Raw genomic sequence first — 11,506 nt, 5'->3', positions numbered from 1 at the left:
ATTCTGCCTTGCAGACCTGGTTAGACTAGAGGATGCACAGTGGTGCAGTAGGAATCTGGAAACACAGGGAATCTAGGACGGATGGACCCCTTAGGACCAGCAGTGAGAGTAGCGACACCGGGAGGGAAGGGGGTGTAGAAAGGGAGAATCAATATCTGGGATCTATGTGTAGCCTCCTCTCTGGGGGATGGGCAATGGGAAGGTGGGTGAGGGGAGACACCGGACAGTGTAAGATAAGATAAAAAATTATTTATAAACTGTTAAGGGTGCAGGGGGAAGGGGGGAGGGAGGGGGAGGAAAAAAAGGAAAACGAGCTGATTCCAGGAACCCAAGTGGAAGGTGAATTTTGAGAATGTCGAGGGCAACAAATGTATAAGAGTGCTTTACTCAATTGATGTATGTATCGATTGTGATAAGAGTTGTATGACCCCCAATAAAATGATTTATTAAATTAAAAAATATAAAAGCAAAATTAACTGGCAGAAAAAGAAATGTATCCAATGATACTCATATATGTGTAAGAAAGAGTCCAGCCCAGTCCAACTGAAATCCATAAATCTGAAACTAGTCCCTAAGTCTCTCTTCAGACTCACATATCTACATGCAATGATGCCGAATGCAGGAAGACCACAGGCAGGTGGGGGCAAAGTCAAGTGGATCTAGTGTCTGGTTCTGGCATAAATCAGGGTCAGCCAGCAGGAAGGTGAAGGTGGAGAGAAGGGGAGATGCTCAGGGCCCTACTTATGGGAAGACCACACGAGAAGGTACCACCAGGCCTACACTTCCATGTATCTTCAAACTGACATGAACTTATGTAACTACCACAGTGGAGGAAAAAGAAGAAGACCATTCAGTTCCTGCTATATAACATGGTTCAATGATCACCCAAAATCAATTCTTGGAAACTTTTTTTTACTAGCAGGCCCCACGCAAATTTCAGAACACATATTTTTACCCACATGAAACATGCATACCTATCAAGAGGTAGACACTTAAAAAAAAGAAGGGGATACTGTGCAGTCTTAATTGGGAAAGGTGTGCACAGGGTACCTTTTCATGTTACTTATTCAATCTGTCTGAAGGAAAGAATAGAAGCTGTACTACATGAAGATGAAGACCGTATTAGAATTGGATGAAACCTCATTAACAACCACAATATGCAGATGATGCAACATTGATTGCAGAAAGTGAACACAACTTGTAGCACTTAGTGGTAAAGATAAAAACCTATATACTCCATTATGGATTATACCTAAAAAAAATTGTCACAGCTCTACTACTGTGTGACATCATGGTAAATGGAGAAAATATTGACGTTGTCCAAGATTTAACTCCCACAGTCAATGTCTGAGTTAGTCTGGGTACTTTAGAGAAACAAATCCACAGAAACTCATGTATAAGAGAGAGTGTTATATAAAGGGTAAGTGCACATCAAGAAAACATCTCAACCCAGGGCTGCCGAAGTCCACAAGTTCAATAGTAGCCCATATGTCCAATACCAATCCACATATTCCTCCTCCATCTCACAAAACACACACAATGATCCTGACCACAAGAGGAGAGCCGAATCAGTGAACGTGTAAGCATCTCAGCACTGGCAGGGGTCTCCACATGGCTGCTCCAGCACCCAGGGCTGCATGGAGGTAGGTTTGGGTGGCTTCTCCTCAAGGTTGTCTTGCAGGAAGTGAGCCTTGCCAGCCAAAACAGGGAACTGGCTAAGGCAGATGCACCCTGGTGGTACCATCACAAAACAAGAGACCAAGAACTAGAAAGGTGAGGCTCACCCAGCCATTTATCCCTCCGCCTTTCAATTAACCCCACATGTGTTTATCGGCCAGGTTGGCACAATAAACTAACTACCTCAATGCCCATGGAAGCAGCAGTCATAAAAACAAACCAAAGTATGAAATTGGCAAATCTGCTCCAAAACTTTTTTAAAATCTTAAAATCAAAGAGAATACTTTGATGACTAATGTGCATCTGCTGCAAACTATATTTTCAACTTTTTAATATGCACTGAAAAATCGACAATGAAGAAAGTATAACTAAAGAATGATTGATGACTTTGAATTATGGGTTTGGAAATAATATCGCATGTACCAGGGACCTACTAAAAGACTAAAGTTTTCTGTCTCAGAGGAAATGTATTTGTTTGTTTGTGTCTTAATACACAAGGTTGTATTAAGTTGGCAACTACTTGACAATACCTTACAATAATAACAACAGAGAGGATTTCGATCTTCACCTTCCTGCTGACTGATCCTGGTTGCAGCCAAGGCCCTCATCCAGTGCCATTGGATCCACAGCACTCTGCACCCACCAATCTGGGATCTTCCTGCTTTCCACATCATTGCTTATGACTACGTGCGTCTGAAGAAGGACTCATCCCCTGTTTGGGGACTCAGAGACTTGAGCTGGACTGTGCTGGGATGTTTTCTTGATATAGATACTTAATTCTTTATATAAAAGCTCTTTTTAAAATCATTTTATTGGGGCTCATACAACTCATCACAACCCATACATATACATCCATTATGTCAAGCACATTGTACATTAAAAAAAGAATAAGAGAAAGTATTTCCACTGTGGTATTATAAAATATTATTAATTCCATATCATTTCTTTCATGATAAGGCATAAAATGGCCAAAAAATTAGTATATGACATTAATTACTAAAATAAATGCTGTGAAATATTTAGATGGATTTGACCCATATTATAATGTTTGTAGTACATAAGATAGTTTTAATTTTAAAAGTTAGTTTAGAAAACTGTAAGTTTAGAAAAATCTACAGTGTTTTATTGCGTTTGGGTTGTAGAAGGACTATACAAGTCTGTCATGCAGAATGTTTTATTCAACACATATTTATCAAGTCTCTGCAGAAAGTTTACGCTTTCCCTTGGTGCCAGATGAAAAATGAGAGGTAAGGAATGGCTACTGCCTTCAAGCATTTCACAACAATGCATTGGATTTGAAACCCCAACTGGTAATCTCTGCGAGTCCATTACTAAAAATGTAAGTAAGAAAAAATGAAAACAAAAAAGAGCCTCCAAATAGCAAAATTTACCTTTCCTCGGTCATGCAATCTTTATTTAATGATTCAGAAATGCATTTACACTATAATCTTATTCAGGAACACGTTTAATGGAAGATTAGTGGATAGGAATTCCTCACACTGATGGCTGCTGTTTGGGAGGGTGTGTTGCTGCCCAGCAGGGTGTAGATGTTTGGCTTTCTGGATGCTGTGGTGCAGGTGGTGTCTGACCTCCTTTAACTCCACCGGGAGAAGGCAAATTAACTCCACAGCACCTTAGCTCCAGTTCCAAATCAAACTCTCATTCTAGAAGGATGAGCACTCTGGTTTTTACCGGGCTTCAAAATTCATTGCAAGAGCCATACAGAATTCACAGAAAATAGTCACCAACTATGGGATTTACTAAGGAAATTAACCAGTTACAGAAGCTTAGGATAAAGTTATGTGAACAGGACAGCCTTTTCTCAGTCATGATCTCTCTGGTCTTTGTCCTTCTAGTTACATGGCCTGTTGGCCTCACTTCTGCTCGTAAAATGTTACAAATACCTCTTAGGACTTTCCATAAATATCCAAAGGGCATGACACTCCCCCATAAGCCTCAGCTCCAAGACCCTCAGTTCTAGCTCCTGAGTTAATACATCTGACTCGTCTGATTGTGTTCCTGGAGTCACCCCACTCAAGGAGCTTGCCTCTTAACCAAAGCACTCATACTCGCTCTCCGTGCTGATCAGTCTACACCTCTTTCTCATGCTCCACTGGGTTCTTGGTTCTGCTGCTGCCCACTTCTGCCAGACCTCGGTCACTCCTTTGACTGAATCCTGTCTCCAGGATCCAGGAGGTTCGGTGAACAGGCATCTCAGGGTCCAAAGGATGAGTGAATTCCACTCCTGCCTCTTTCACATTTTCTAGTAGTGAAATCCATCACTCCCACTTTTGAAATGGCTCACTTTAAACATGGGAAGATGGCAATCACAATTAACCCACTATCAACCACTCACAACTTACCCAAAGTGACCCAGAATCAGTTGCTGGGTAGGATAACTCACTGTCTTATACTCAGGAATCTTCTGATAGATTTTGACGTGCTTGCTCTCCTCCCAGCCATGTATGAGACATGGTGCTCAGTATCCCTACAACTTCTGGATTGTGAGACTTTAAGATCTGTACTAAGCCAATGACTTTCCATCTGGTTTCAATACTCGATGTTCACATCCTCCTTTCTCTATTTATAGTGACTGATAAACCTGTCTTCCGTCTTGTCGTTACTTCCTTCGTTTTTCCTATGCATACCTGTCCCTAGCCATCTCTGAGTAAAGAAAGAATTGATGAACGGATTCCCCATGGTAAAGGGTGAACTACTTCATATAGCCAGTTTCTTCTTTCTCTGTAACCAAAATCAAATAAACTAAAAGCCTAAAAATCCTAATCGTGCTAAACTTCTTTTACATGTATTTAACAGGGAATACATTTGAAATTACTCTGCACTTAAATAATTTCAATAAGAGTTCATTAATATCTAACTTCTAAAGTCAAACCACAAAGAAAGTTAATTCATCATAAATTCTGACAAAATTTCAAAGTCAAATGGCAGCTACAAGCAAAAGGCATGAGGCCTATGTAGTCCACTGACGCCTGATGCATCTTCATAGCAGTGTGTGAAGTGGAGAAACGATACAAGCTATCAAGGATGTCATAGATCCACAGTCAACTACCGCAGAAATGCAAGTCCCAAAGGGGAGAAGCCAAAGGACATATTAAAGTTGGTAAGTTGCTGCCAAAGACCTCTTTAAAGTGTTAAAACAATCAACAACACAAAAACCTGTGAGAACCACTGGAGAGTTTAAAAAAGAAATAACTGTGAAATTTGAATCAGGTCCCTGCTTTTTCCATTTGGTGGCTTGATGCAACACGGCTCATGATGAACATTTTTGAAGGGAAAAAAGTGATGAAACAGCTAAGGCTGCAAAAGGTGTGGAATTGTTACCCCCCCACAAAGAACACAGTCCATGGAGGAAGTTGAAAAGGGACTGTTAATTATATAAACCAGAAACAACTCCCTGGTCAGCCATGCCTGAGGCAGCGATATGCGTGTAAGAAGTGAGTTCACGATCCATGTTGCAGGAGCGAGTCCTGAGCAACCGGGAGTAGTCAACGCAGGTGGTAGCTGGTTTCAATAATTCAAAAAGCGAACAGGCACGCACCGTGTCCTGAGGCAGAGGAAAGGACAAGTGCAAAAAAAGAGGAAACAAACAAACAAAAAACCCCTGTAGCTGAATTTGCTGAAAACAGAATGCCAGTAGCTTCATTCGTTAGCCAGAGTTGCACGGTGAAGAAATTGGACTCGGGTGGGAAACTGCCCACTGAGACCCTCATTACTCAAGAGGGAAAGGCGTTGCCAGGCCACAAGCCTAAGCAGGATAGACTCACTCTGCTGTTGCCTGGGAATGCTAGTGCGAAGTGGAAAGGTAAGTTCATGCTATGTACCGTTCCAAAAACCCACGCGCTTTTAAACAATAAAACAGAAGAAAAATAAGTTCATGTGATTTACTGTATTTTGTTTTGCTATTTAATACACTGCATTGTGTAGATACTTTAGGGGTATTTATACAACCTAGGGCTGTTAACTTTGTGTTAAAGTCATGGAAAATTAATTTATAACTATAATTTTGGGGCCTCAGAACCAATCATTTGGTTTTAGATGATTTCTTATGGGAAAAAATGATTTTCAGTGTTATAACACCATTTTGGAATGAATTGGGGTCAACAACCAAGTATCACAGGAATCTGTGTTGAAAGTACAACTACAATGCTCTTAGGATCAAGGATAGTGACATTTTGTTTCATGTACTTTTTGCGTGCTATCAGGAGGTACCAGTCTCTAAAGGACATCGTGGTAAAGTAGAAGGTCAATGAAAAAGAAAGAAAGAAAAAGAAGAAGAAGGAAGGAAGAAAGGAAGGAAGGAAGGAAGGAAGAATGAATGAATGAAAGAGAAAGATGCTCAAGTAATAGGCTCACAAGATGTCACAGACCTCGGTGGGTCTGGTCTACCATGCCCTGTCCACTATTTCTTGGGATGGAGTTGAAGGTACAAACAACAACAGCATGGCATTTGGTGAGCAGAGCAAGCTTCCTATACGTTTCCTACATTGACAAATAGCATCTACAAAACCTTCTCTATTTGATTGTCTTTATTCCCATTATTTCCTAAAGCAAAAGGAAAACAATAGCAATAAAACTATGATATGATTATTAGCTTTTGAACATACTACTTTGGAGATTATCCATTATCTATTCTATTTTTGAGAATTTGTGGCTTTTATTAATGCATATGAATTTTATACATTCAAAATGTTCTTCTACTAAATATATTTGTCCTTATATTTATGCAAAATTTAAATTTATTTGTGGTTTTACTTGTGGTTTATGCACAAGTATTTTTATCAAAAGGACAAATTTTAATATACTATTTTATATTGGACATTTCTTTTATATAGTTTTAAAACTGTGTCCCATCTGAAATTCAAATAAATACTATTTCAATTTTCTATTGATTTTGTGATTTCCTTAAAAAGAAAGGTTACATTGAGTAAATATTTAGTTGTTCTACACAGAAGGCAGCATATTAAATTTTTTCTGAGATCAAAAATTTCCCGGCATCATTTTTTAAATATTTCATACTTTCATCACTGAGATAAAAAACCCACTTATTAGTTTATAACTTAAATGCACACTAGGTTTTTTTCCTGTGTTGTATATTATGAGATATTGATCTTGCAAAATGACTTCACTTAAACAGTGAAGCATTGATATAATTTAAACCCTTTTTTCTCCACAGTAACACTTAAGTAAGATGAAGCTGAGGTAAGGCCTTTCAGGAAATCAAAATACAGTTATTTTCCACCAATAAAGAATGCTAGTAAAGGGTAAAGACTGCGCTGTGCCAAATATGAAAAATGTATCTTGTAAGTAAAGATCCCCATCACTTTCCTATATCAACTCGTTCTTAGCTGTGTTTATTTTAAGTCAAGATAAAAATAAATATAGAACAAAGAAGTATATATTTGGAAAACAGGATAAGAAATTGTTAAAATATTAAAGAAGATGACAAACTATATATATCACATTTTGAACTTCCACACTGCCATTTACTGACCTACTTCCAATCGCTGCTTATGCAAGCAGGAGCTGTTAGAATTCTGGGGCTGTCAAGGAGCACCTTCTGCTCTGATTTGTAACTGAAGCTCAAAGCTGCCTTTCATCTCTGCCATCTCACCCTGTGCATGCAAAAGAGGAAGACTGGTCCAGAGAACCAGCACCTCACCCAAGGGCACAGAAATGCTTTATGGGAGTTTCCAACCTACATGCAAATCTTGCAATTATAGCTGAAGTCACGATAGCAGACTCTCCTCTCCTTCCCTAAAACTCTCAGATATCTATGTAATGCTGTGTGAATCGTTTGGGATAAAAAGCACTTAAAAGCCAGTGGTCCGGGAAAGCTATAGCCACAGAGACTGCAGGCTTTAGAAAGATTTATTGATTGGAGCAAGGCTTCTGATGTGTTATTAAGCCGCCAGCCATCTTTTCACCTTTTAATGTGTTTAATTCTCCAATCCCTACATTTCAACTCTGATACTTTCAAAAGTCTGTATTTTGTTCAAAAGATGACTAAAAAGAATTTACGCCTACAGAAAATATACGAAATGTGCACAATCAAAATGAAAATTCAATATGAACCTCCAAAGTGGATGAGTGAAAAAGCCTTGCTATAAAATCGTGTTGTCAGATGCCACCGAGTAGGTGCCATCTGGCTTTTCGTGACCCGCTGCACAACAGAAGCAAACGCTGCCCAGTTCTGCGCCATCCCCACAATTGTTCGTAGGTTTGCGACCATTGCCGAAGCCACTGTGTCAGTTCATCTTGTAGAGGATCTTCCTCATTATGAGATCTGTACTTGATGGCAGTGAAATTGGTTTTTATAAAATTATAGAACCCACTATTAAACAAATATGTCAAGGATGGTGTTGTTGTTTCTTAATTTAGTCCAGCTATGCCTCTAGAGCTGTGAAGAGGATAATGTGTTATGCTGGGTATCACGAAACAAAACAGCTTACACTCATCTGTGTATAAGAAAGAAGTGATTTTATATCAAGTCGATGTCCCAGCCGAGTGCAGCTCAAGCTCTAGGGTCTGATGCTGGTCGGGGCACTCTGTAGACTCAGGTAGCTGCAGACTGACGACACAGAGAGCTGAAGTGGGAAGTAGTGAGCTCACAGGCCGGTGATGCAGAATCGCTTGGATCCAAAGAGCATGGAAAGATGTCAGGCCACTTATTGGCTCCCACATGGGGCCACCTTTAGAGGCAGACAGAGTCCTGAGGAAGAAGAAGATCAAGAGGAAGAAGTTCCAGTGTCTCTCTTATTAAAAGAGGCCACATCCACAAGGAGGTATCACTAGGCTACCACCTAACAGGCTGGACTGGACCTCTACACTTTCACACAGGTTCAAGGTGACATAAAATCTAACCAACATGGATGGCATTTTCATCTCTCCAATCCTTCCCTAAACAATTTTTGTTCTTCACCTTCTTGAGGGCCACACATTATGTTCCTTTTCAAGATTCTTTGAATTATAGGGGAGAAAAGGATGAATGGAGATACAAGGGCTGTAAGGTAGATGTGTTAAGGTTACCGAACAAAGTTCTCATTGGATAGGCATTTCTAGGCTCGGAGAAAGAGCAGATACATCGTCATGATCAGAAAAATCAAAAACAAATTCAGCGCAGCTTCCCAGGCACTTTTCTAATCATGATAGTTTCAATTTCCTTAAAACTTCTACATAAGTCCTAGACTTCAAGAAAATCAATCAAGCTGATCCTTTTGAATCTCATGAAGCAGACACCAATCTATCTCTCTCTTGAATTTAATTGGTCAAACAGACACCCTCAGAAGCCACTATTTACTGTGTTTTCTGTGTGTGTGTGTGTGTGTGTGTGTGTGTGTGTGTGTTTGAAATCTCCATAACAAAATTAAGACAAGTACCTGACTGGAGACCATCCCTGCAGCCACCACTGACTGGAGACCATCCCTGCAGCCACCACTGACTGGAGACCATAACTGCAGCCACCACTGACTGGAGAGGCATTTTACAACATGTTGATTTTGGATCAACTCACACTTGTAGGAGCTGGGGCTCTGAGAGCAATATTTTTTCATTTACCTTCATAACTGAAAATAGGAAGGGTTTTTTTCCCTTTTCAAGATATAAACTCTAAAGGGTACTAAACGTTTGCTTAGGAGAATCAGGTCGAACTTGGATGTCAGTAAGAAGAGCCCAGAAGGCATGTTAGAAGAAAATGCATGACATCTCTGACACGTTTCTACAAGAGAAGGAACCCTGAAAGGTGTGTGAAGAGGAGTTGCAGATTCGGGAGATCCAGTAGGAAAGATGGCCTGGAAACGTTGCATCAGGTGAACCGGAGCAGAGGCGAGCAGACAGGGCCACATGAAAAGGCTGTGGGGATCCACAGTGGAAAGGTGGTACATTATTTGGAGGCTGAACTTCAACCCTCTTAGGACATCGGCTACTCCATTAGACTAAACATCAGCCTCTACTCCTGTACAGTTGTCAGTATCTGCGTATTGCCCTATATCTAGTCCAGGAAGTCCAGGCAATGACACAACTATTACGCATTTGACAACTGTGTTAGTCTGGGTGCTTTAGAGAAACAAAGCCACAGGAACTCATGTATAAGAGAGAGTTTTATATTAAGGTTAAGTGCACATCAAGGAAACATCCCAATCCATTGCTGCCTAAGGCCACAAATCCAATTAACCCATTATCCCAACACCAATCCACAAAGTCCGCCTCCATCTCACAAAACACATGCAATGATGCTGACTGCAGGAGGAAAGCCGAATCGGTGAGCGTGTAAGCATCTCAGCGCTGGCAGGGGTCTCCACAGGGCTGCTCCAGCACCCAGGGCTGCATTGGGGTAGGTCCATGTGGCTTCTCCTCAAAGATGTCTTGCATGAAGTCAGCTGCACCCTGGTCTGACCATCGCAAAGCAAGGGACCCAAGAACTCTAAAGGCAAGCTCACTGAGATATTTATCTCTCCACCCTTCTATTAACCCCGCATGTGTTTATCGGCCAGGTTGGCACAATAAACTAACTCAACAACTCTCTGAAAGTTGGGTGGCTTGAGCCCACCTACAATCATCCTGGGAAGCAAGCTTGTTGATCTGCTTCTGAAAGTTTACAACTTTGGAAACTCTACAGAGCAGTTTTCCACACACATGAAGCCACTGTGTCTCAATGTCACATTTTGGATTTTTGAAATATCTCAAACTTTTTAATAATATTATTATACATTTAATAGACAAAGTATTTCATAAATGTAACTTTTATCTACATTGGGAAATATTGTGTAATTCATCTGATTATGACATTTGCTTTATTAAAGTGTTCTGAAATCAAATCTGCAATATCTCCAAGGTATGCCTTTAGTACAATGTAGTTTTCTTTACTTTATTCACCTCTGGTTTTTGGGGGGAATTTGAGAGGCCATGATTGCATGATGAGGCTGTTCTTTGTTAATTTTTCTCTAAAATAAGTATTTCTTGAGTTGGGGACATTTTGTACTAAAATCACACCTACTTCCATATCTGTAATTTAGAGACCTTAGAGTTACCCCTAGTTATCCATGTAAGGCTAGGTGGTCTTCGTTGGTCTCTTCTCCATGACTCAGTCTCCTGCATCCACAATGCTCTGCCTGAAATTTCTATTTTGGCAGTATTTCTCAACTTTTATTCTCAATATCCACTCTGAAGGTAACTATTTGGCACCATGCTTGTGAAAATCCTTGGCAATCAAAGTCCTAAACTTATTCTAGAGTCTGATTACTTTCCTAACATGATGTTTCCCTTTTCCCGTGTTCTAATTTCCTTGATCATTTCCTCTTAATTGTTTACGTTCTCTCTAGTTTGAGTCATTTTTGGTAGACTGCTAGACCAGCAGTTCTCAACCTATGGGTTGTGACCCCTTTGGGTGCCGAATGGCCCTTTCACAGGGGTAGCCCTATTCATAACAGTAGCAAAATTACAGTTTTGAAGAAAGCAACAAAAATAATTTTATGGTGGAGGGGTCACTACAACATGAGGAACTATATGAAAGGGTTGTGGCATTAGGAAGGTTGAGAACCACTGTGCTAGACCATCATGGCTCTGATTCTAGGTAATTGTCTACATAGTTCATATCTTATTGCCCTCAAGTTGGTGCCAACTCACCGTGACCCCACAGGACAGGGTCAAGCTGCCCTGTGAGTTTCTGCAACTATAACTGTGAAGGTAGCAGAAAGCCTCATCCCTCTCCCAAAAATTATTCGTATAAGTCTCCCCCAATCATCTGGAATCTAAGTCCATGCTTCCTCTTTACCTTTGCCACAAACATCCCAGGTATTCTCACCTGTTGTTC

This window comes from Tenrec ecaudatus, chromosome 9, assembly GCF_050624435.1.
Source record: "Tenrec ecaudatus isolate mTenEca1 chromosome 9, mTenEca1.hap1, whole genome shotgun sequence".
Classification (NCBI taxonomy): Eukaryota; Metazoa; Chordata; class Mammalia; order Afrosoricida; family Tenrecidae; genus Tenrec; species Tenrec ecaudatus.
The sequence above is the reverse complement of the archived record's forward strand: the minus strand, read 5'-3'. Positions refer to the sequence as shown.